General features: G+C 35.2%; 1 pseudogene; it reads right to left on the bottom strand.

Moving 5' to 3' along the window:
* Window positions 1-12,234: 12,234 nt before the first annotated feature.
* Window positions 12,235-12,870, bottom strand: LOC110258760 (annotated as a pseudogene).
* Window positions 12,871-26,620: the final 13,750 nt, after the last annotated feature.

Genomic DNA, 26,620 nt, shown 5'->3' with positions numbered 1-26,620 from the left:
GATGAGTAGGATTCCATTGTGTATATGTACCATATCTTGCTAATAAAATCTGTAGATGGATATTTGGTTTGTTTTCAAGTCTTGGCTATTGTGAATAGTGCTGCAATGAACATGAGGGTACATGTGTCTTTTTTAAGGAAAGTTTTGTCTAGATATATGCCCAAGACTGGGATTGATGGGACATATGGTAGTTCTATGTATAGGTTTCTAAGATACCTCCATACTGTTCTCCATAGTGGCTGTAACAGCTTACATTCCCACCAACAGTTCAGAAATGTTCCTTTTTATCCACACCCCCTCCAGCATTAGCTATTTGTGGACTTATTAACGATGACCATTCTGACTGGTGTGATGTAGTATCTCATGGTATTTTTGATTTGCATTTCTCTAACAATCAGTGATGTTGAGCATTTCTTCATGTGCTCATTGGCCATCTGTATATCTCCTTTTGAGAAATGTCAATTCAGGTCTTTTGCCAATTTTTCCATTGTGTGGTTGGCTTTTTTGCTGTGAGTTGCATAAGTTGCTAATGTATTTTAGAGATTAAGCCCTTGTCAGTTGCATCATTTGAAATTATTTTCTCCCATTCTGTAGGGTATCTTTTTTTATGGTTTCCTTTGCTGTGCAAAAGCTTGTCAGTTTGATGAGGTCCCATTGGTTTATTTTTGCTCTTATTTCTGTTGCATCAGGAAACTGACCTGAAAAAAAAATTGTAAGTTTCATGTTAGGGAACATTTTGTCTATGTTCTATTCTAGGAATTTGATGGTGTCTTGTCTTATATTTAAGTCTTTCAGCCATTTTGAATTTATTTTTGTGTCTGGTGAGAGATTGTGTTCCAATTTCATTCATTTACATGTTGCCATCCATTTTTCCAAGCACCCCTGCTGAAAAGACTGTCTTTTTCTCATTTTATATTCTTACATCCTTTGTCAAAGCTTAATTGGCCATAGGTGTCTGGGTTTAATTCTGGGTTATCTTTTCTGTTCCATTGGTCGGTCTGTCTGTTTTGTTACCAGTACCACATTGTCTTGATGACTGTGGCTTTGTAATATTGCCTGCAGTCTGGAGAGTTATGCTTCCTGCTTGATTTTTCTTCCTCAGGAGTGCTTTGGCAACTCTGGGCCTTTGTGCTTCCATATAAATTTTTGGATTGGTTTTTCTAGTTCTGAGAAAAATGTCATGGTTAATTCGATAGATATTGCAGTGAATCTGTAGATTGCTTTGGATAGCATGGCCATTTTTACAATATTAATTTTTCCAACCCAGGAGCATGGAATATCTTTCCATTTCTTTACATCTTCTTTAATTTTATTGATTAATGCTTTATAGTTCTCAGCATGTAGGTCTTTCATATCCTTCGTCAGGTTTATTCCCAGGTGTTTGATTTTTTGGGGTGCAATTCTTAAGGTAGTGTATTTTTGTACTCCTTTTCTAATATTTAATTGTTAGTATACAGAAATGCCATCAAATGTTAATCTTATATCCTGCAACATTGCCATATTTGTTGATTAGTTTGAGTAGTTTTTGTATTGAGTCCTTAGGTTTTTATATGTATAGTAGCATGTCATATGCATCTAGTGACAATTTCACCTCTTCTCTTCCAATTTGGATAACATTTATTTCTTTTGTTTGTCTGATTACTGTGTCTAGGACTTCCAGTACTATATTGAATAAAAGTGGTGAGAGTGGGCACCCTGTCTTGTTCCATATTCTGGATCTTTAAAGATGAAAGTATTCAAAAAGCATATTACATCATAGAGTTGATCTCCACATATCTTAGCAATAACAAACTTACTTGGCTGATCATGGGAGTTAGATAGAGTAACATTAAAAAAAAAAAAACCCTGGGAAGGATCGGGAGCTTGGGCTTATCAGACACAACCTAGAATAGATTTACAAGGAGATCCTGCTGAATAGCATTGAGAACTATGTCTAGATACTCATGTTGCAACAGAAGAAAGGGTGGGGGAAAAACTGTAATTGCAATGTATACATGTAAGGATAACCTGACCCCCTTGCTGTACAGTGGGAAAATAAAAAAAAATTAAAAAAAATTAAAAAAACCCTAAATTTTCACACCACCAATGAACTCCTGCAAAATGTAAAGCCTAGTTCAGAATCTTGTGTAAAACATAGTTCCTGTGTAACCTACCTAAGTAAATAGCTATTCAGTCCACATTCTGGTTGGTGATGTCTACTCCCTTGTCCTTCATGCATAGATGCCATCTCAAAAACCCAAAAGGTCCAGATACATGCACCATCACTGGGCATTGAATTGTTTCCATGCTTGGAGGTTATCTGATTGATGTCATTTTTTCATTAAAAAATATGACTTTTCAAATTGTTGTGAATTTTCAAAATAAATATGAATGTTCTTTTACCTGAAAAATCTTGATTGTGAATAGATTATGAATATTCATTGCTGGAAGAATTTGTCCTAGTAACAAACAAATATTTAATCAACATTTTGATTGGGGAGAAAATTGCAAATTTTGGATGAATTGTAAAAAAATCACTATTTGATTTTTATATATAAAATTGAAAAGCAAAATAGTTTTTGCCACATTTCAATTCTCAACAAGTTTTACTATCTGGTCTTCATTGTGTATTGCTGAACTTTGGTTTCCTTAGAGGATGAAGAGTCATTTTGTATACATACTTTACTATTTTGAGTCAATCATTTTAATTTGTGAAAAAGCCAGTCAAGTCACTTCTGACACAGGCAAATACTGTTTTATGTAAGGGCAATGGTCTGCAAACACTTTATCTGTGTTTAACTGCAGCACGTATTATTGAGTCATTCAATTGGGGCATCTTCAAAGGTGATTCTTGTATAATAAGTTCTCAGGGACCTTAGTAATAATTTTGAGGATAAACTTTTTCTCTCCAGAAGTGTCACCAACCATCTTGTAGAACAGGATTTAAAGAACCCTGTCCTCTCAGGGGAAATCATAAAAAATTTAACTAGAGACCAAATCACCGAACGTGAAAAGTCCACTCTGGGCAGAAATGAAATATGTAAAAAATTTCTTATTTAAATCATTACCTTCAAAATAGGAAAAACTGTTTAAGATCTGTCTTTGCAGATGACCTCTGATCTTATTTGCAGAAGATGATGAATGTTAATTTCAGAACCAATCATTTAAAACTTGTTTCTACTGCAAATAAATTTTGTCACGTAATTTGTCACAGAGTTTCAAACAGGCAAGTTTATAGAATCTGTGTTTGTGTGAGAGTGGAGATAGAGAAACATTTGTGGGACTATTCCATTTATAGAAAAAAATATACCAGGTCACAAAAGAAGATGCAATACATTTCAAGGGACTGAAATCATACAGACTATGTTTATCTATCTATATAGATAAATAGATGTATATACATATATATAGTATACAAAATGTAATTCAACTAGAAATTGACAACAAGATATAATTTTTGCAACTATGTACAATTTAAGGAATGCAAGTCTAATTTACCCATGAACATATTAAAAAAATTAATGTTCAAGAGACATATGACATATGTATATAAAAAGTATATTAAAGATATCTATGAATTATATATATATAAAATACATATAATATGAATTACATATTTTATATGTAAATTACATAGATGCAGCCAAAGGAGTGGTTAGAGATACATTTACAGCTTGAAGAACAAGTATAAGAAAACAAATATTATAAGAAATGACCTAGGCTTCTATGTCAAAAAGCTAGAAAAGAAAAAGTAAAATAAGGATATGAAACATCATAGCATAGAAATAGGATATAGAAGACAGAAATCATTAAAATAAATATTTATAGAGAAGTTGCTGTAGTAGCTCAGCAGTAATGAACCCAAATTATATCCATGAGGATATGGGTTTGATTCCTGGCCTTGCTCAGTGGGTTAAGGATCCAGAATTGCTGTGGGATGTGGTATAGCTCACAGGTGTGGCTTGGATCTAGCATTCCTGTAGCTGTGGCAGCTATAGCTCCAATTAATCCCCTAGCCCAGGAAATTCCATATGCCACAGGTGTAGCCCTGAAAAGACTATATAAGTATATGTATGTGTGTGTGTATACAATAATACAATAATTTACATATATATATAATATTCATATATAAAACGTGCATGCGTGTGTATATATATACACAATACACAATAATTTATGTATATAAAATATTCATATATAAAACATGTGAGTCCAGGAATTGGTTCATCAAAATTTTAATAGAATTGATAAGCTCCTGTCAAAATGGATTTAGAAAAATATAGAAAAAAACAAATTATCAGAATCAAGTATCAAGGCGATGTCATCACAGCAGAACCTACAGAACTTAAAAGGATAATAAAGGATATGATAAATGAATTTATGACAATGTATTGCCAACTAAAGAAAATGCTGCTGATATGAAAAGCGCAAACTTCTAAATAATCACACCAATAAAACAATGTAAAACTAGAATAATCTACTACCCAATACAATTAATTATTTGGAATCCTTCCCTTTCCCAAACAGAATTCTCTTCCCATATAGCTTTAGTAATTAACTCTATACAAAAATCAAACAAGAAATAGTAGCAATCCTACATAAGTAACTTTAGAGATTGGAGGAAATTATACTCCCCAACTCATTTTGTGTACCCAGCATAACCCTTATACTAGAATGAAACAAGAAATCAAAATCAAAATAATCAAATTGATAACCCACATCAACATAAACACAAAATTCTAAAAATAATAGTGCTGCATCCAGTGCTGCAGAGCAATGGAAATCCTAAAGAGGGATGGTATAGCATAAAAAACCCACAAGACTCTTTTACATTTTAGAAAGTGGGGGACCAGAAGGCATTCTGTTTCTTAGAACAAAGCCCCCTAGACTTTGACCCACATAGCTTTTATTAGAGAAGTTGTTGTATATAGATTAGTGGGCAGAAACAGGCATAGGCAGTTTCAAGGTTACCTCCTTGTAAGATTGCAGAAGAATGATACTAGCACCAAGTCACTGGTGCATTTATCTAGGACACAATGCAGCTGCTTGCAGGACAGCAAAGTGATTGTATTATTACCTTATTATGTCTTAGCAGGAGACCCTGTGCTTTAGAACCTGTGTTAGCATGTATGCTTAACTGACTTTTGCCATTTTAACCATTCCTTGGCTTATTGTGACTTCGCACATACCAAGTCTGCATTCTGCAGAGCTCAGCAGTTCAGTGATCTCCAACATAATAGTTTGATTTTTTTGGATGTTTTATCTTTGGATTTTTTTCTTGTTATGGTTTATGAGGCAGGTCTGGAGCAGTGCTTGGTCAGGGGCTAATTATGCCCTACAACCAATGCAAAATCTTTCTAGTATTCAGCCCACTGCACTCACCCTGTGAGCCATGCAGTTTTCTAGCTGGTGAGAAAAGGCAATATTCCTGGTCCAGTGTGAGCATCAAAGACCCTTCTCTCTAATCCATCTGGGTAAATCTTTCCCCAGCCTCTGGTAGTTTCCTCAAATCCATGAATTCATGGGGGTCCTCTCCAGACCTCCAACATTCCCTCCCTCATTCTCTCTGAATCTCTCTTTCTGCCCTCCAAGTATATCATATGCTGCATTTTACCATCAGAATTCTAGCTGCCTTGGTGCATTGGTCTCCTCAGACCCTCAATATCATATCCTCAAATCAGGAAGTCTACCAGGATCTTCTGAGGTAGCTCTCTTTGTACCCAAACATAGAAACATTTTGATGGTATTAAACTTGAAAAATTCTAGAGCCCAACTTGTTTGTTTCCCATTGCTCAGTGGTCACTGGAAATTTCTTATGATGTCCAGTGTCTTGAAAAAAATCATTTTATATTATTTTTTGTTTCTTGGTTTTATAAAAACCTATATGTGAAAATTTATAGCAGTTTTATTCACAATCTCAAATAGATAGAAACAATTAAAATATCACTTAATAGAGAAAAGGATAAACAGTGATACAGGTGATACAGTTTAGAATACTACTTAGCAATGAAATTAACTACTGATAATTACAATGACATGTATAAATTTCAAATTTATGATGCTAGGAACAAGGAGCCAGATTTAAGAGACAAAATACTGGGCATGATCTTACATATAGAAAATGGGAAAAATCACACCTAAAATTGTTAGAACTAATAATAAAATTCAGCAAAGCTAAGGGGTACAAAATCAACAAAAATTATTTTCATTTATATACATCAACTATGAACCATTTAAAAATCAACTTCATTTTAATTTTGTAAATAATTCAATTTACATTGGAAACAAAAAAGAATAAAATGCTTAGGTATTCATGTGATTCAGTAGATGTATATGTTAGCTCAATTGTGTTAATCATTTCACAATATATATGTATGTAAAATCATGACATCATACAACTTAAATACATACAATTATTTTAGTGGCCACAAGCAGAGTATATGGAAATTCCCCAGCCAGGTACTGAATCCAAGGCCTAGCTGAGATCTATGCCACAGATAGGGCAAGGACAGATACTTTAACCCACTGTGCCAGGCCTGAGTTGTAACCTGTGCCTCTACAGCAGTCTAAGCCATTGCAGTCAGATTTGTAAATTATTATGCCACAGAAGGAACTCCAAATATATACAATTTTAATTTCTCAATTATACTTTAATAAAGCTGGAGGACAAAAAGGTAAAACTGTAGAAGTGGAAATGAGTCAGTGTTTTCCAAGACCAGTGTTTTTCATGGTAGAGGCAGGAGGTAATACAAAGAGGTATGGGGAAATACTTTTGATGGTGAAACATTTTGCATATTGATAAATATAGTGATTATACTACTGTATGTTTTTGTCAATACTTACAGAATTTTCACTAAAAATGATGAATGGTATGATGTGAAGATTTTGTCTTATGTAAAATTGGGAAACAAAGGATTCTTACATTGAAACATCAGGCAGTTGGAAAATATAATAGAAGACAAGATCCTATTTAAAATCATAGTCAAAAATCTCTGCCTCCTGTATTCTGCAGTTGGCTGCTTCTAATGAATCAGATCCACCTCTTAGAATAATGACAGTAAAAACAAAAATAAACAAAAGGGACATAATTAAACTTAAAAGATTATGCACAGCAAAGGAAACCCTAAACAAGATGAAATGATGACACACAGATTGGTAGAACATATTTGCAAATGAATCAACTGATAAGGGATTCATCTCCAAAATTAGTAAATACCACCTACCACTCAATATGAAAAAAACCCAACAACCCAAAATTGGCAGAAGATCTAAACAGACAGTTCTCCAAAGAAGACATACAGATGGCAAAAAAAAACCACAGGAAAAGTGCTTAGCATCACTCATTATTAGAGAAATATAAATTGAAACCACTGTGAGATACCACCTTACACCAGCCAGAATGGCCATCATCCAAAAGTCTAAAAACAATAAGTGCTGGAGAGGGTGTGGATAAAAATGAAACCTATGACACTGTTGGTGGGAATGTCAATTGGTGAAACCACTGTGGAAAACAGTATGGAGATTTCTCAGAAAAATAAAAATATAACTAGCATTTGGTCTGGCAATCCCACTCCTGGGCATCTATCTAGAGAAAACCATGACTTGAAAAGACAATGTTCATTGCAGCACTATTTGCAATAGCCAAGACATGGAAACAACCTAAATGTGCATCAACAGAGGAGTGGATAAAGAAGATGTGGTACATATAAACAAAGGAATATCATTCAGTCATTAAAAGGGATGAAATAAAGGCATTTTTAGCAACATGTATGGACCTAGAAATTATCATGTTAAGTCAGTCAGACAATGAGACACCAACATCAAATGCTATCACTGAGGTGTGGAATCTGAAAAAAGGACACAATGAACTTTTCAGAACAGATACTGACTCACATACTTTGAAAAAATTATGGTTTGCAAATGAAACAGGTTGGGGGGTGGGGGGATGTACTGAGGGTTAGGGATGGACATGCTGTAGGGTTTGGTTTTGCTGATTGATGTACACTTGTAAATATAATAAAATTAATTAAGTAAAAAATCTCAAAAATTAATTTTTAATTAAAAATACTATGAATGTAAAAGAAGTTGTTAAGCGGAAATGGCTATCCAGTTTGTGGATAAGAATTTTCTACTCTCTAAAGATACAATTTTTTTCTCAATCAAGTCTTATTGAAAATTCTATGTGTAGTTTTTACCAGACTAGCTTATTGAAAACTAATTTTAATATATAAATATGCAAAAAACCAAGTTTCTGATAATGTATAGTCATAAAGGTGATGAAGACTTATGAGATATCAATGCATATTTTATTTTATTTTTTTAGGGCCACACCTATAGAAGTTCCTGGGCTATGGGTTGAATAGGACCTCAAACTGCCAGCCTGTGCCACAGACACAGCAACACAGGACCAAAGCCATGCCCTTGACATACACTACAGCTCATGGGAATGCCAGATCCTTAACTCATTGAGCAAGGCCAGGGATTGAACCTGCATCTTCATGAATAATAGTCAGGTTCAGTACTGCTGAGCCACAATGGGAATGTTTCGATGTGTATTTTAAATCAAATGCAATTACATCTTATCTTAAATAGTATGAGAGTAAAAAACAAAATAAATGAAACAAAACAAAACAAAAACACTGGGAATTAATAAAGGCATGATTTGTATCCAAACACGTACTATATTTTAGAATACAAAGTTGGGATATCAATTCACGAGGAAAAATAGTTATACCTCTATAAAAATGTATATTCTAGAGATTAATCTCTTGTCAGTTTCATCTTTTCAACTATTTTCTCCCATAATGTAAGTTGTCTTTCTGTTTTCTTTTTGGTTTCCTTTGCTGTGCACAAGCTTATCAGTTTGATTAGGTCTCATTGGTTTATTTTTGCTTTTGTTTCTGTTGCTCTGGGAGACTGACCTTAGAAAATATTCATAAGGTTAATGTCAGAGAATGTTTTCTCTATGTTCTCTTCCAGGATTTTGATAATGTCTTGTCTTATATTTAAGTCTTTCAACCATTTTGAGTTTATTTTTATGCATGGTGTGAGGGTATGTTCTAGATTCATTGATTTGCATGCAGCTGTCGGGTGTCCCAGCAATGCTTGCTGAAAAGACTTTATTTTTTCCCATTTTATGTTCTTGCCTCCTTTGTCAAAGATTAATTGACCGCAGGTGTCAGGGTTTATTTCTGAGTCCTCTATTCTGTCCCATTGGTCTATCTGTCTGTTTTGGTACCAGTACCACACTGAGTGAAGTAAGTCAGAAAGAGAAAGATAAATATCACTCATATCTGGTATCTAATATACAGCACAAATGAACCTTTCTACAGAAAAGAAAATCCAGTCTTGGAGAATAGACTTGTGGTTGCCCGGGGGGGAGGGGTAGGGAGTGGGAGGGATTGAGAGTTTGGGGTCAATTGATGCAAACTATTGCTCATGGAATGGATTTACAATGAGAGCCTGTTGTGTAGCACTGAAAACTATGTCTAGATACTTACAACCCAGCATGACAATGGGAGAAAAAATTATGTATATGTGTATGTGTAACTGGGTCCCCATGTTGTACAGTGGGGAAAAAAGTGTGTTGAAGGAAATAACAGTAAAATAAATTAAAAAGATACATCTATAAATATGGCCATCTTCAAAAATAATTAAAATTCAATCCCTACTGAACCCCTTATATTAAAGTGTAGATTATTGAAAAATTAAAATATAAAACAACAAAAAATACTTGAAATTTTAAATGTTGAAAAAATGTGGGATAATATTTTGGTAACATTTAGGTAGGGAAATTCTGGACAATCCTACCATGGCACAAGGGGTTAATGATTCAGCTTGTCTTTGTTATCAGTTTGATTCCCAGCATGGCACAGTGGTTAAGGATCTGGCATTGCAGCAGCTGTGGCTTAGATCACAGATGCAGCCCAGATTCAATCCCTGGTCCCAGAACATCCCTATGCCACAACTGAAACTGAAAAAGGAAAAGGAAAAAAGAAATAGGGAAATTCTTTATAAGTAAGACATAAAAGATATAAAATATTGATATATTCAATTATATAATATTTCTATATGACCAAAAATATTTCACATAATATAGAAACAACAAAATCAAATAATGAGCTAAAATAAAATAATAATTACACAGGCATGGTAAATGGAAAAACCTCCTTAGTATATGATTAAATAATAAAAATAATTATGGAGGATTTCCCATTGTGGCTCAGTTGTAAGGAAACCAACTAATAGCCCTGACTATGCTGGTTTGATCCCTGACCTGGCTTAGTGGGTTAAGGATCCAGCATTGTCATGAGCTGTGGTGTAGGTTGCAGACGTAGCTTGGATCCACCAATGTTGTAGTCCAGCAGTTTCAGGTCCAATTTGACACCTAGCCAGGGAACTTCTATATGCTGTGAGTGCAGCTGTGAAATAAATAAATAAATAAATAAATATCATTATGGAAAAAGTTCAGCAATCAAAACACATAAAATTCATTAATAGGCAATTCATGTAAAGGAATACAAATCACTTTTAAAATCTGAATAAAGTTTATTTCTTTATAATTAAAGTATAAAAATGGAGCAAAATTACCTTAATCAGACTGTCATATACCAAAAATATTTATAAAGCACTGGCTATGGTCAAAAATATTTTCCAGAATGAAGGAAGTAATGAGTTTGGTTCAAGGTCCCAGATGGCAATAAATAAGAACATCATCTTTTTATGGCTGCACCTTCAGCGTATGGAAGTTTCAGGGCTAGGGTTGAATCAGAGCTGCAGCTTCAGGCCTATGCCACAGCATCTACAACATCAGAACTGAAGCACATCTGCAACCTGTTAGATCTTGCAGCAATGCCAGATCCTTAACCCACTGAGCAATGCCACTGATGGAGCTTTCATTCTCACAGACACCATGTTCAGTTCTTAACCTGATGGGCCACATGGGAACTCCATCATTTGAAATACATATACCAATTCACTCAACAGTTCCACTTCCAATACTCATACTTAATGAATTTTACATGGATTTAACTGCAGAATTATTTGTCATTAAAAATGTGGAAAACATGAAAAGATCTGTATACATCAATTTTAGTGTGTATTCTTATAATCATTAAGCATTATGAGGAAACATAATGAGTTAGGACTATATAGACTGACATGTAAAATCTTCAGGAGGCCAAGAAGTAAAATACAAAATGTACACAAAAAGACATAATTAAAAACACATATATGAAAATATATGCAGCTTATTTTGTAAACATTATTTCTGTAAACATTATTATGATAAACATTATTATTTTTTGGCCTTTTTATCTTTTTAGGCCTGTGCCCATGGCATATGGAGGTTCCCAGGCTAGGGGTCTGATCAGAGTTGTAGCCGCTTGGCCTACATAACAGCCACAGAAACACCAGATCCAACCCCTGTCTGTGACGTACACCACAGCTCATGGCACCACTTGATCTCTGACTCACTGAGTGAGGCCAGGGATCAAACCCACAATATCATGGTTCCTGGTGAGATTCATTTTCTCTGCACCATGAAGGGTATTACTTGAAAATCTTAGAACCACACTCACTGCATCTGGAAAAATGGGACAATCTGGTTTTGGAGAGGGAAGAGGTTTTTGTTTACATATTCATTTTGGATGGATTCTATTTTTAATATTTATTGCTATCCAGTATATTTTCAGTGTCTCATTTTAAAAAGTAAAACATTACACTACAATGTCATATGTAACACAAATAATATTTAATTAAGAAGATAGTCTATGTAATATTAAATATTTAAACTAGTACAAGAAAAAGAATGAAGAGGCAAGCCTATCTAAAAAAATTATGATGATAAAATATAATATAAATGCATAAATTAAGTAAAAACTAATATATAAAATATATATTGACTAACGTATTGCATACTATTTACTGACCCCCTAACATAAAAGCATGCAAATTTTCTAGGTACAGTGTTAAACTAGATATTATGGTGCTTACATTCTATGAGAGAAATTGTTAAAATAGCACAAACATATATGCTTAATACTGTAATTTTAGTCATCATAAATACTTTAGAGAAAAGGTTTGCACCATGATTGTGAAGACTTTTAAATTACAAGGAGATTGGACAAAATGCAAAATTACTTTTTTCATGCAAGATAAAGCAATTATTTGTTGCATTATAACATATAACATTTTTTTAGAGCTCCTTCATAGCATTAGTCAACTCAGAATTTCTTAGACTATACATTAAAGGGTTCAGCATGGGGAAATGAGTGTACAAAACACACTCAAATATTTGTCACTGGAGAACATCTTAGCAGGCCTTGAATACATGAAAATACAGGAAACATAGAAGCAGACAACCAGAGTCATGTGGGAACCACAGGTCTGGAGGGCATTTCCTCTTCTCTTCCTAACTCAGGTTATTTTGAGAGATCAAGATGACTCCATAGGAGATGAGTAAGAGTGGAAATGAAATAGAATAGATCAGCCCTCCATTGACCAACACCAAGATGCTGGTGACACCTGTGTAGATGAGTTTCAATAAGGGGCACACGTCATGCATAAAGTGATCAATGACATTGGGGCCACAGAAGGGAAGTGAATAAATAATGCTCAGTTGAATTACTGAGTGCAGAAAACCTCCAACCTGGGACACCATCAGTAGCACAACACATACCCTTTGCCTCATGATAACCAAATAATGCAAGGGCTAACAGTTGGTCACATAGCAGTCATAGGCTCTCACCAACAGAAGGATGATCTCAGACCCACCAAAAAGTGGTCAGTAAAGATCTGGATCATTCCAGATTGGAAGGATATGGTATTCTCCCCAAAGAACAAGTGAGAAATCAATCTAGGGGTAACAGAAGAAGAATATGCTACATCCATAAATGATGAACTAGCAAGAAAAATTACATCAGTGAACAGTGAGCAGGTTGCCCACAATGGTCAATGTGTAGAAGAGCAAGAATATAGCAAAAAGTACTTTCTGCACCTCCAAATTCTGTGTGAGGCCTGGAGGCCAAATTTATTGGGTTCCATCTGGTCTGTACAGGAGCTGAGTTCACATGTTTTAAGTTGTTTACCTACAAATCATTGGAGGTAATCTTTAAAGTGTTGTAAGTTTCATCTTTACATATCCATTTAATTATGAGAATGTGTATGAAGTATATGTGTCCAAAATGTCAAAGACATTGTGATTAATAATATGAATAAAGAATAGTTACCCATCCTTAGTGATATGGTACATGACAAGAGATCAGAGAAATCCAGTCTGGTATAGGAAGTGTGCCTATAAGGATATTCATAAGTAACTAAGGTTACAGTTCAGGAATATATCTATCAAACTGGAAAATGAGAAGGCTTCCCAGAGGAAGCCATGCTTTAACTGAGTTATAAAGGAAAAATGAACAAGAGAAGATGAGAAGGAAATTCCATGAAAAAGGTTCACCATTTATAAAATCAAAAACACTTGTTACTGAAGACCTATATAAGATAATTTGCATATCCTATGTGAGTAGATCAAACTGTTAATAGAACAGTCTGTCCTAAATTGTCAGAAACAACACTGAGACTTATTTCCTAGGGTCTTGTGTTGTATATCCTTCCATTTCCCCACCAATATACGCTGAAGTCCTTTCATTTTGTGCCACGGCCCCTATCTTTCCACTTATGTTCAAGCTTCTAGATATGACGTCTCCAACTCAGACATCTAGAATAGGATATCAACTTACCATATATAAAAATAAATTAAAATTTTTCTGAAATAAAAATATATACTTCCTTATAATTGCTCAGCCAAAAAAAAAAAAAAAAACAACCATGTTTTCATTTCCCATTGTTCTCTTAGTGCTTAATGATACATTTATCACATCCATTGTTTTTACTTTCAAAATACACCACAAATTTGATCATCCCCATAGTCCTGCATTTCCCTCCTGGCCCACAGAAATAGCTTCCCACTATGTCTCTTCACTTATGTTCTGGCCTTCAACTTTGGGGTGTCCTGAAGCAGCCCAGATGATTTTCTTTAAATCATATTCTGGCTTTGACACTACACTTCTTAAAATTCCTACAGTGGATTCCAACCATGTACTCACAATTTAATACATAACCTTTAAATTTACAGTAACAAGAATTCTAATACCTATTTCATAGTTGAAGAAACTTAATGCATAGAACATCTCATTAATTTTCCGAAGGACTTATATTTTAAGCAGTAAAACTAAAATTTAATATAAATTTGACTCAAAGTAATTTAATTTCTTACCAAATAAAGAAAGTAACATATTGGAAGCATGATTTCAACTATTTATTCTTAGTCTTATTTGTGGAGGCATGTTCATAATCTGAAGAATGAGTTTTTAACTCACTCATGGGGATATGGAATTCTGCTTTTATCCATTTTAACAACAGAGGGCAAAAGACTGCATTATTAGCTAAGAAAATAGTTTAACTCATTTGCATGTCTGCTCATTTTCTTCATGGACTTTTCTGGTTACTCAGAAGATTGGTTTTACTTGCACTATATTTTATTTAAAATAAATTTCATGGTGCACAGACAAAATATTACCATGCTAAAGGATTATTTATCAAAAAGACAAGTAAGTCTTGATTACATAGAAAGATAGCAACAAGTCATTTCCCAAGAAAATGTGTCTCTAGTAATGTATTGTCTAACTGCAAAATAGAAAAATACATTTCAATTGTTCTGTCACTCTCATTCTACCATGTTTATGGAGCCAGCATAGTTGACTTGATATTTAGAGGGAAATTCTTGTGATATTCTTTTCTCCATGCTATACTTTAAACAAAACAAAGGACCCCCTGAATATTTTATATCAGTTCTTTAAGAGAATATCACATTTTCCTGATATTTGCAAAGATCACTGGACATTTTATCCCTTCTAAGATATTTGGCATTGAGTCTTAGTATTGGAATGTGTGCAAGATTGAGTCATGCTTAATTAAATTCACTGGGAGTTTCCTGAAAATTTTAAAACTATGCATAGATGTAAAAACACTACTAGGTTAAAACACATAATTAGGGTGGGAAAGATGTAATGTAGGAAAAAAATTCTTTAGAAGCATGATGAGCCCATTGTCAGTCAAAAATAAAATACCAGCCCAGTCATTTTGTTCCAGTTAGATGAATTAATCAGACATTTCCCAACATGAAAAGCAAGTGTTTCTTTCCTTTTATTTGATACTAAATTTATTCTGCCTTCATGTTTGGTTAGGTATACAAATTTTTATCAAGAATTTAGAAGTAATAAGTAATTGTTTAATCTATTAAATCATTATTTTTTTAAAATTTAGGTGCATGTTCAATGGCAGAAACTGTGTTATGAGTGAGAACACAACAATTAATAAATGGGAGGATGGGGGAGAGGGGAAGGGGATCACATAATATTTCTTTCTGTATCTCACATTCTTACAGTCAAACAGTAAAGGAAAAATTTAATTATGTATAGACATTCAGATAACAAATACAGTTCTCTTACAAAAATTAGAGGAAGAATCCTACTCTGGATAATGTAATCAGAGAAGGCCTTTCTTAAAATGTGATGATTAGGCTGAGCTACAAAAGGTAGGAAATGGCTACTATTAAAAGTACTGTTACAGACAGTAAAATGCAGTAAAATTTAATTAATTACATAAAATCATCTCACTTTAGAGATGATATGATCTATATGAGTAAATTCTAAAATTTCAAGGAAGTTTCATTTAGTAATGTGTGAAGAGAAAAAGTAGTAAGAGGGTGCACTCTTGTTTTGTTCCTGATTTTAATAGGAAAGATTTCAGCATTTCAATATAGAGATAATTGTGAGCTGTAGAACCACTATATATGGCCTTTATTGTATTCAGGTAATTCCTTCTCTACCCAGTTTTTGGAGAGATTTTTATCAAAAAAGAATGATGAATTTCTATGCCATCAAAGAACAACACGAAGAGGAATTAAGACAAAAAATCCTCTTGTAACAGCACCAAAAATAATATTTATCACAACAGTGTAAATCAACTACATTAATAAAGAAATTAAAAAAATAAAATAAGAGTAAACTAAAGCAATGGGCAATAGTCTTCTACAGGGAAAACTGCAACACATTGCTGAAAGACATTACAGAAGCCATACCTAAATAAAAATACCTTCAGAAGATGAATGCTTACTCTTTTAATTTTATTTTGAAAGTTATTTATTTTTTTAGGGTCATAGCTGCAGTATATGGAAGTCCCTATGTTAGGGTTTAAACTGGAGCCACAACTGCCAGCCTACACCACAGCCACAGCAACCCATGCCTGCGATTTACACCACAACTTATGCCAGATGCTTAACCAAATGAATGGGTTCAGAGAAACAACTGGCATCTTCATGCGGGTTCATAACCCACTGAGAAAAAAAAATGGAAACTCCCTGGAATACTTAATACTGTTAAGATGTCAACACTAGCTAAGATGACCTACATATTCAATCAAATCTTTTCAAAATTCAAAAAAAAAGATTTTTTTTGCAGAAATAGAAAAAATCTGTCCTAAAATTCATACTAAATCTCTAAGAAATTCAAATAGACAAATAAATCTTGAAAAAGAAGAGCAAATTTGGGAATTACCTGAATACAATAAAGGCCATATATAGTGGATCCACATCAAATTTTTAGGACAAAAAATCTGTCCTAAAATTCATATTAAATCTTAAAGAAATTCAAATAGACAAATAAATCTTAAAAAAAGAGCAAAATTGGGGTTCCCATTACTGAAACTAAAACATATTATAAAACTATAGGAATCTCAGCAGTACGGTTTTTGCCTAGAGGCAAACGTATAGCAAGGAGTGATCACCACAGCAGTAGGAAGACCCTGAGCTCATGTCCTTCCATGGGGAAACCAAAATTTCAACCATATACATAACAATTACTGATAAGAGTGACCAAAGACTGTCAAAAAAAGCTCAACACAACTTATAACACTACTCTTAAAAAACTACAACATAAATATTAAGAAGGAAATACGAAAAAACAGGAGCAGGAGACAACGGAGTCGAGACTCATACTTCCAAGTGGGGAACACAGAAACAGGAGGATAATTACACTTGCAGGGATTCTCTACAAAATGGGAGGGGTCTAAACCCCACTGTGAGATACATAGCCAAGGAATCATGCACCTGGAAGAAGAGGACCCAAAATAATAAGGTCACAGTGGCTGTCTTTTGAAGGAGCCATAAGATGGCTTTCAGAAGAGGGTTGAAGAAGTCAGTTGAAAAGGGCTTGGGTTATAATCACATGCTAATATTACAGAACCTCCCAGAGAAGCAGGGAGCAACTGAGACTCACTCTGGGGATATTGATGCAGGCAGCAGCCCTTTGGGGGAGTTATCCTAGGGTGACACTTGTGCTGGCAAGCTCTATTGTGGAACCTGTCATTCTAGCTTTGTAGTGATAGGACCCAGCCTGCCCACCAGCCTATTTGCACCATCCACAGGAAACCCTAGACCAGGCAGATAGCTGGGCAGGAACGCTACCCATCCAACCATCAGACTGGCTAATGGAGGAAGCCCTCAGGCTCCAGCCACTCAAGGACATCCTTACCTACCCTAGGTGGGCACCAGATCCAGGATAGCTTAGTCCCTTGCCCCACCTATGGGCAGACCAACACCACAGTCTGGGACCTGCTGGCCATGCCATCAGAAAAATATCCAGTGTGTGGATAGGAATTTGCAGTTCTCTAAACATACAAATTCTTTCTCAATCAAATCTTATCCAAAATACCCACTAGATGCAGTTTTTACCATATTAGCCTATTGAAATTTAATTTCAAAACATGAATATGAAAACAATAGCAATAGATTTGATAACAAATAGTAATAAAGCCCTAGGCTTATGAGATATCAAAATATTATTTAAACCAATGCAATTACAACCTTTGTTAAATGGCACATGAATAGATACATGTAAGATGACATAGGCCTGAAATGACTCCAAACATAAGCCATATATTAAAACATACAGTTGGGGGCAGGGAGCAAGATGGTGGAGGAGTAAGCTCACTTTCTCCCACAAACACATAAAAAAAACACATCTACATGTAAAGTGACTCACACGGAATATCAACTGAATGCTGGCAGAAGAACTTAAACATCCAAAAAGGGCAAAAAACTCTTGTCCTAACCAGGTAGAACAAAAGAAAAAAAGAGAGAGAGAAAAGGAATAAGGATGGGACTGGCATTCCTGTGAGGGAGCTGTGATGGAGAAAAGGAACACACACCCTGGGATGCCACCTAAATAATGGACAGATCAGCTGAGTTGGAGGGACCTTAGAGTCACTGAGGAAAGTTCAACAGCTGGACTGAGAACAGCAAAATAGAGTGAGAGCGGCACAAATCATCTGAACCACTGGCCCAGACATCACAGCCAGAAATACTCAGGTGGGGGCTGGGCATTGAGATTTAGGCTCCAGAGGTCAGTCCTGGGGAGAGGACTAGGGTTGGCTGTGTGGAGACAGCCTAAGGGCTAAAGAGAAGTGTGCCATGGGTGGAGAACCATATGCCATTGACTGGGGAGGCAGAGGGAACCTAGGAGAAGGTCCAGAACCAACAGGAGAGGCAAGGCACCATGGTTTGGGAGGGTGAGAGGAGGAAGGGTGGACCACCATAGGAAATTCCCTGCACCAGAGTGTGCCGATGCCTGAGGGATCTCAGAGGCCAGGGTGGCTCTGGCACAGGCTATGGGCAGCAAGAAGCCTCTTGCTCAGGCTAAGCGAGACTGGGCACTTCTCATGCAGGTGGCCAGGCAACTCTTTTGTGGGCTAAGGGTATCAGGGGTCTAAGTGTGATTTAGTGCCTCTTGCAGTCAGGGAGAGACCACTGTGGTTGTCTCATAGGCCAGAGAGAGGCATGACTTGCCACCACTGGGGTCCTGTGAGTGGGATCCTCCTCTGACCCCAGTCACCTCAAGGGTTGGCAAAAATGAAAAAAAAAAAAAAAGAGGGCACCACAACCAAGCACCATACGCTGTTACTTTCACTCCAATTGGAACAAACCCGCCCTGCAACTGCTACTGCCAAATACTCTGTGCAATGCCCAGACACTTTATCACTGTCCCTTTCCAAGACCCTACAACTAGGAGCAGCTGTTACATTACCTCCTGCATGGGCTAAGTGGGACAGGGTGCTTCTTGTGTGGTCTGCAGGTGGCAAGGTCAAACTGCTGCAGTTATCTCTGATTCCAGAGGTGGCCATGGCCCATTGCCACTTGGGATACCTGGAAAAAACCACTTAGAGCCCAAAACATCTCAGAGGGCACCACAGAGCCATACTTTACCATGGAATACCACCTGTTGTTGCTTTCACTCCCCTAGGAGCACACCCACCTTGTTGCTCCCACTGCCAAACACTCTGGGCTGTATCCAGATGCTTTATCTCTGTCCCTTCCCAAGAACCTATAACTAGGAACAGCTGGTATAGGACCTCCTGTGGGGGCTAAGCAGGATGAAATTCTTCTTGCATGGCCTACTGGTGGCAGGGGCAAAACGCTGCAGTTATCTTTCACTCCAGAGGTGGGAACCACAGGCCAACACTAGTGGTCCATGAAGAGACATCACTTGCAGCCCCACTTTCATCAAGGGCACCACAGAGGAGGGCATTGGGACCAAACAACACCTGTTGGTGCTCTCACACCTCTGGGAATACACCCACCCTTTTGTTGCCACTGCCAAACGCTCTGGGCAATACCCAAATGCCTGATCTCTGTCACTTCCCAGGATCCTACAACTAGAAGCAGCCTGTGCAGAACCTCCTATGTGGACTAATTGAGATGGGTTGCTTCATGCAAGGTCTACAAGTGGCAGGGGCACTGACTCCATGGGCAGTCAGGGCCTGCTACCACTAGGGGTCCTGACTAGGGACCACCTGCAGTTCCAATCACTTCAGAGGAGGGCATTGTAATCCAACACAAGCTGTTGTTGCTCTCACTCCCCGGGAACGCATGACCTCTGCTTCTGCTACTGCCAAATGCTCTGGTCACATTGTAGATCTGCCTAGAACTCATTACCAAGTCTCAGGGCCCTGCAACTAGGAGTATCCTGTACCACCTTCCTGCAGGCCCTTGCTGCTGAGACCCCAGTGACCAGGAACTGAATGCTGGCCCTACCCATTACCTCATTCTTCCTGAAAACACACTGAGCATCCTGGGCATAACACCTTGCTCACACCAAAGAAAGACAGCAAATATTCAAACTTACACACCAAAAATAAATAGTAACCCCCCCAAAATACAAAGGGGTACACTTGCATAGAAGTAGCCTTATAAGAATATAGTGTGGCTTCCCAAAACCCACAAAAAAAGAAAAACACAAGCAAGATGAAGAGGCACAGAATACATTCCCAGTTAAAGCAACAGCAGAATTCACCTAAAGCAGTAAACAATGAAACATACATCTGGAGCATGACAGACAACAAGTTGAAAAGGGAGATAGTGAAAATACTGAAGGAATTAAGAAAGGATATGAACAGTAATGCAGATTCCTATAGAAAGGAACAAGAAAATATAAGGAGGAGCCAAGAAAATCTAGAAAATTCATTTCCAGAGATGAAAAATGAGCTAAAGGCAATAACAAACACAATGTATAATGCAGAGGAACGAATTAGTGATGTGGAAGATAGAATAATAGAAATACAGACAGCAGACAAAAAAACAAATTAAAAAAAAAAGGAAAGCAGTATAAGACACCTATGGGATAACAAAAAGTGGGCTAATATATGCATAATAGGAATTCCAGAAGAAGAAAAATAAAAGGGGGTTGAAAATATATTTGAAGAAATTATAGATGAAAACTTTCAAAATCTAAGGGATACACAATGGAATACTACTCAGCGATAAAAAAGAACGAAATAATGCCATATGCAGCAATATGGATGGAAATAGAGACTCTCATCCTGAGTGAAGTAAGTCAGAAAGAGAAAGGCAATTACCATATGATATCACTTAAAATTGGAATCTAATGTATGGCACAAACGAACCTTTCCACAGAAAAGAAAATCATGGACTTGGAGAATAGTCTTGTGGTTGCCAAGGGGGTGGGAGAGGGAGTGGGACGAATTGTGAATTTGGGGTTAATAGATGCAAAATATTGCTTTTCAAATGGATTAGCAATGAGATCTTGCTGTGTAGCACTGGGAACTATCTCTAATCACTTATGATGGAGCATGATAATGGGAGAAAAAAGAATGTATACGTGTAAGTTTAACTGGGTCATTATGCTGTACAGTAGAAAAAAATTTATTGGGGAAACAACAATAAAAAATTAAACATACAAACAAACAAAAAAGATGTGGTACATATACACAATGGAATACTACTCAGCTATAAAAAAGAACAGAATAATGCCATTTGAAGAGAAATGGATGGAAGTAGAGACTCTCATACTAAGTGAAATAGGTCAAAAAGAGAAAGAAAAATACCATACGATATCATTTATATCTGGAATATAATATATGGCACAAATTAAACTTTCCACAGAAAAGAGAACCATGGACACGGAGAACATACTTGTGGTTGCCAAGGGGGAGGGAGAGAAGTAGGATGGATTGGGAATTTGGTGTTAATAGATGCAGAATATTGCCTTTGGAATGGATAAGCAGTGGATCCTGCTGTATAGCACTTGGAACTATGTCTAGTCACTTATGATGGATCCTGATAATGTGAGAAAAAAGAATGTATCCATGCATATGTAAAGGGTCAACTTGCTGTACTGTAGAAAATTGACAGCACACAGTAAACCAGTTATAACAGAAAAATAAAAATCACTATAAAATTAAAATACATAAAGGATACTGATATAAAGGTACAAGAAGCACAGATGGCCCCAAACATGTAAACCCAAGCAGGCCCACACCAAGACATATTACAATAAAAACTGTAAAAATTAAAGATAAGAAAAGGATTCTAAAGGCAGCAAGACTTAAGCAAAGCATTAATTATAAAGGAACCTCCTTCAGCCTATCAGCTGATTTCTCTACAGAAACACTATAGGTCAAAAGGGAGTGTCAAGATATATTTAAAGTGCTGAAAGGAAAAAAAAATTGCAACCACGAATACTCTATCCAGAAATACTATCATTTACAATAGAAAAGTGGAAATAAAGAATTTCTCCACCAAATAAAAGATAAAATACTACAGCAATACTAAACCCATTCTGAAAGAAATACCAAAATTGGAATCTAATGTATGGCACAAACGGTGCCATATTCAACATAATATTGCATGTATGGTAAGCATGCTCCTTAAAATTTTTCAAAAGGTTGAAGAAGAGGGAACACTCCCAAAGACATTCTATGATGTCACCCTCACCCTAATTCCAAAACCAGACAAAGATACCAACAAAAAGAAAACTATAGGCCAATATCTTTGATGAATATAGATGTGAAACTTCTCACCCAAAAACATATAAAAATGATCCTACACCATGACCAGGTGGGATTCATCCCAGGTGTATAATGATGGCTCATCATATGAAAATAAACTAACATCAAACACCATATTAACAAAACAAAAGTAAAAAACCACATGACCTCATATGCAGAAAAATCTTTCAAAAAAGTCCAACATCTATTCATAATCAAAACTCTTACCAAAGTGGGTATAGAGGGAACATGCCTTAATATAATCAAATCAATTTATGAAAAACCCACAGCAAATGTAATACTCAATGGAGAAAAGCTGAAAGCTTTCCCACTACAATCTAGAACAAGACAAGGATGGCCACTCTCACCACACTTATTCAACATAATATTGGCAGTCCAAGCCACAGCAGTCAGACAAACGAAAGAAAAAAGAAGTATCCAAATAGGAAGAGAAGAGATAAAACTGTCACTATATGCAGATGACATGATACTATATGTAGCAAACTCTAAAGACACAACCCAAAAACTACTTGAACTGATCAACAAATTTGACAAAAAAATCAACATATAATTTTGACATTCAGAATCAGTAACATTTCTGTATAATAACAATGAAATATTAGAAAAGGAATACCAAATTATAATACCTTTTAAAAATGCACCCCAAAAGAATCAGATACCTGGGAATACATCTGACCAAGGTGGTAAAAGACTTATATTCTGAGAACTATAAAACATTAATCAAGGAAATTAAAGAAAACATTAATCAAGGAAATTAAGAAATGGAAAGATATGCCATGATCCTGGTTTGGAAAAATAAATATTGTAAAAATACATATACTAACCAAAGCAAACTACAGATTCAATGCAATCCCTATCAAATTACCCAAAACATTTTTCACAGAACAAGAACAAACAATTCACAAATTTATATGGAACCACAAAGACCCAGAATTGCCAAAGCACTCCTGAGGAAGAAAAATCAAGCAGTAGGCATAACTCTCCCAGACATAAGGCAATAATACAAAGCCACAGTCATCAAAACATTGTGGTACTGGTGCCAAAATAGACAGAAAGACCAATGGGACAGAATAGAGAACCCATAAATAAACTCAGACACCTATAGTCAATTAATCTTTGACAAAGGATGCAAGAACATAAAATGGTTAAAAAAAGAGACAGACTTTTCAGCAAGCATTGCTGGGAAACCTGGACAGCTACATTGAAAGCAATGATACTAGAACACAACCTCACACCATGCAAAAAAAAAATCCAAATGGCTTAAAGACTTAAATATAAGACAAGACACCATCAAACTCCTAGAAGAGAACATAGGCAAAACATTCTCTGAAATCAATCTTATAAATGTTTTCTCAGGTCAGTCTCCCGAAGCAACAGAAAAAAAAGCAAAAATAAACCAATTGAACCTCATAAAACTGACAAGTTTTGCACAGCAAAGGAAACAAAAATAAATCAAAAAGCCAACTTATAGAATGGGAGAAAATAATTTCAAATGATGCAACTGACAAGGGCTTCATCTCTAAAATATACAAGCAAATTATACAACTCAACAGCAAAAATCCAACAACCCAATGGAAAAATGGGCAAGAGACCTGAATAGACATTTCTCCAAGGAAGATGTACATAGGGCCAACAAGCACTTGAAGAAATGCTCAACACCACTGATTATTAGAGAAATGCAAATCAAAACTACCATGGGATGCCACCTCACACCAGTCAGAATGGTCATCATTAATAAGCGCACAAAAAACAAATCCTTTTGTGTGGACAAAAGGAAACCCTCTTGTACTGTTGGTGGGAATGTAAGCTGGTATAACCACTATGGAAAACAGTATGGAGGTACCTTAGAAAACTATACATAGAACTACCATATGATCCATCAATCCCATTCTTGGGCATATATAAAGACAAATCTTTCCTTAAAAGAGACACATGCACCCACATGTTCATTGCAGCACTATTCACAATAGCCAAAACATGGAAACAATCCAAATGTCTGTCAACAGATGATTGGATTAGGAAGGTGGTATCATATATATATACACAAAGGAATACTACTCAGCCATAAAAAAAGAATGACATAATGCCATTTGCAGCAAAATGGATGGAACTAGAGACTCTCATACTGAGTGAAGTAAGTCAGAAAGAGAGAGTCAAATACTATATGATATCACTTATATCTGGAATATAATACACAGCACAATTGAACCTTTCCACAGAAATGAAAATTATGCATTTGGAGAATAACGTTGTGGTTACCATGGAGGAGGGGGAGGTAGTGGGATGAATGGGGTGTTTGTGGTTAATAGATGCAGACTCTTGCCTTTGGAATGGATTAACATTGAGCTCCTGCTGTGTAGCACTAGGAATTATGTCTGGTTACTTATGATGGAGCATGATAATGTGAAAGAAAATAATGCATACATTTATGTGTAACTGGGTCACAACACTGTAGTAAAATATTGACAGAACACTGTAAGCCAGCTATAATGGAAAAAAAATGTCATTATGAAAATTAAAAATAAAAGATTTGCTCTGAGAAAAAGTAAAAAATAAAAAAATAAGTTTGTTATATCAAAGCAACAGAGAAAAATAACCATGCATCCTTATAATTGCAATCAAGAAAAATAATTAAAATGTAATCCATTCTTGACTCCTTGCATCAAAATGAACTGTAGTTTATTTAAAGTTTATAAACTTTAAATATAAAGAAACAAAAACTTTAAAATTAAATGTTGAAAACTTGTGGAATAATGTGTTGATAACATTGAAACTGGGAAATTCTAAGCAAGACATTTAAGACATAAAATATTTATTAATTTAATTACAGATATATGTAAATATTACTTTATTCCCCAAAAATATTATGTACAGTGTAAAAATAAGAAAAAAACTATATTGGAAGATAGAAAAATAAGTCTATGTACAAGGTAAATAAGATAAATTTATTGTGTAATTAAATAATAAAAATCAGTATGGAAAAAGATCAGTGATGAAATATAACACAAAAATAATTAATAACCAATTCGTTACAATGGAATACAAATCATTTTAAATGGGGTAAGTAGTAGTAGTAGATGCCGAAATTCAAGGGAACTTATTTATTTGTAATTAAAATATACAAATGAAATAATTTCTTTAATCAAAATTTCATATATCATACAGGTTCATTAAGCATGTGTTGTTCAGATGTGTTCAAAAATGTTTTCCCAGCCTGAAGGGAGTAGTAAGTTTGGACATAGTCATGAATCATATTTTGGCAATGCTGTGAAAATGGACAATTTCATTATGTATACAAATAGACTAAACAATTCCACTTCTAGGAATTCACAAATAAAAAATTTCAAAAATATTTACTTGCAGATTTTTTTCTCTTATAGAAAAAGACTAAGGACAATATGAAAAGGACTGGATATATCAATTTTAATATGTCTTTGTAGAAGAGTTGAGCAAAGAAGGAAACAGAAAATGTTAGGTCTATATAGACTGGCATGCTAAGATTATCAGGAGGCTGAAAAATAAAATGCAAAAAATAGAGCCATAAATGCAAACACATATATGCAAATGTACTTAGTTTTGCAAAGAATATTTCTTGAATAATTTTAGATACAGACTAGAGTGACTGCCACTGAAAGAAATGTGACAATCTTGTAGGGGATGTGTAGGTGGTTTATTGTACAATATTGCCCTTTGCATAAATTCAATTTTAAAATGTCCTATTATCCACTATACTTTCAACATTTTATTTTAACAATTAAATATAATGGTCACAATATCATATCTAATGTAAATGAGAGTTAAGAAAAAGTTAAATCTGTAGAGCATTAAATATTTTAACAATTTCAATAAAGTGAATGAAGCTAAAACAAATGAATATGCCTAAAATAAAATAGAATAAGAAATTATTAAAAGGAAATAAGTAATTAAGGAAAAATGAGTGAAATTCTACAAAAATTTTATTGAGTAATAAATTATATATTATTTATTGACTTCCCATCTTTAATGAATATCATGTTTCTAGTGATAAAGAAGACATTATAAATTCTAAAAAAGGAAACCACTATTATTAATAAAGCTTACAGCTGTATTTTAGGTTATAATTATCACAAATCCTTTAGTCAAAAGGATAATTTGCATAAAATCCTGTGAAGATTTTTACATTTAAAGAAGACTGACCCTGATGATAAATTACTCTGTAGTTAATTGTATACAGTGCACTTAT

This window comes from Sus scrofa, unplaced genomic scaffold (assembly GCF_000003025.6).
Source record: "Sus scrofa isolate TJ Tabasco breed Duroc unplaced genomic scaffold, Sscrofa11.1 Contig42, whole genome shotgun sequence".
NCBI lineage: Eukaryota > Metazoa > Chordata > Mammalia > Artiodactyla > Suidae > Sus > Sus scrofa.
This window is presented reverse-complemented; position numbering and strand designations above follow the sequence as displayed.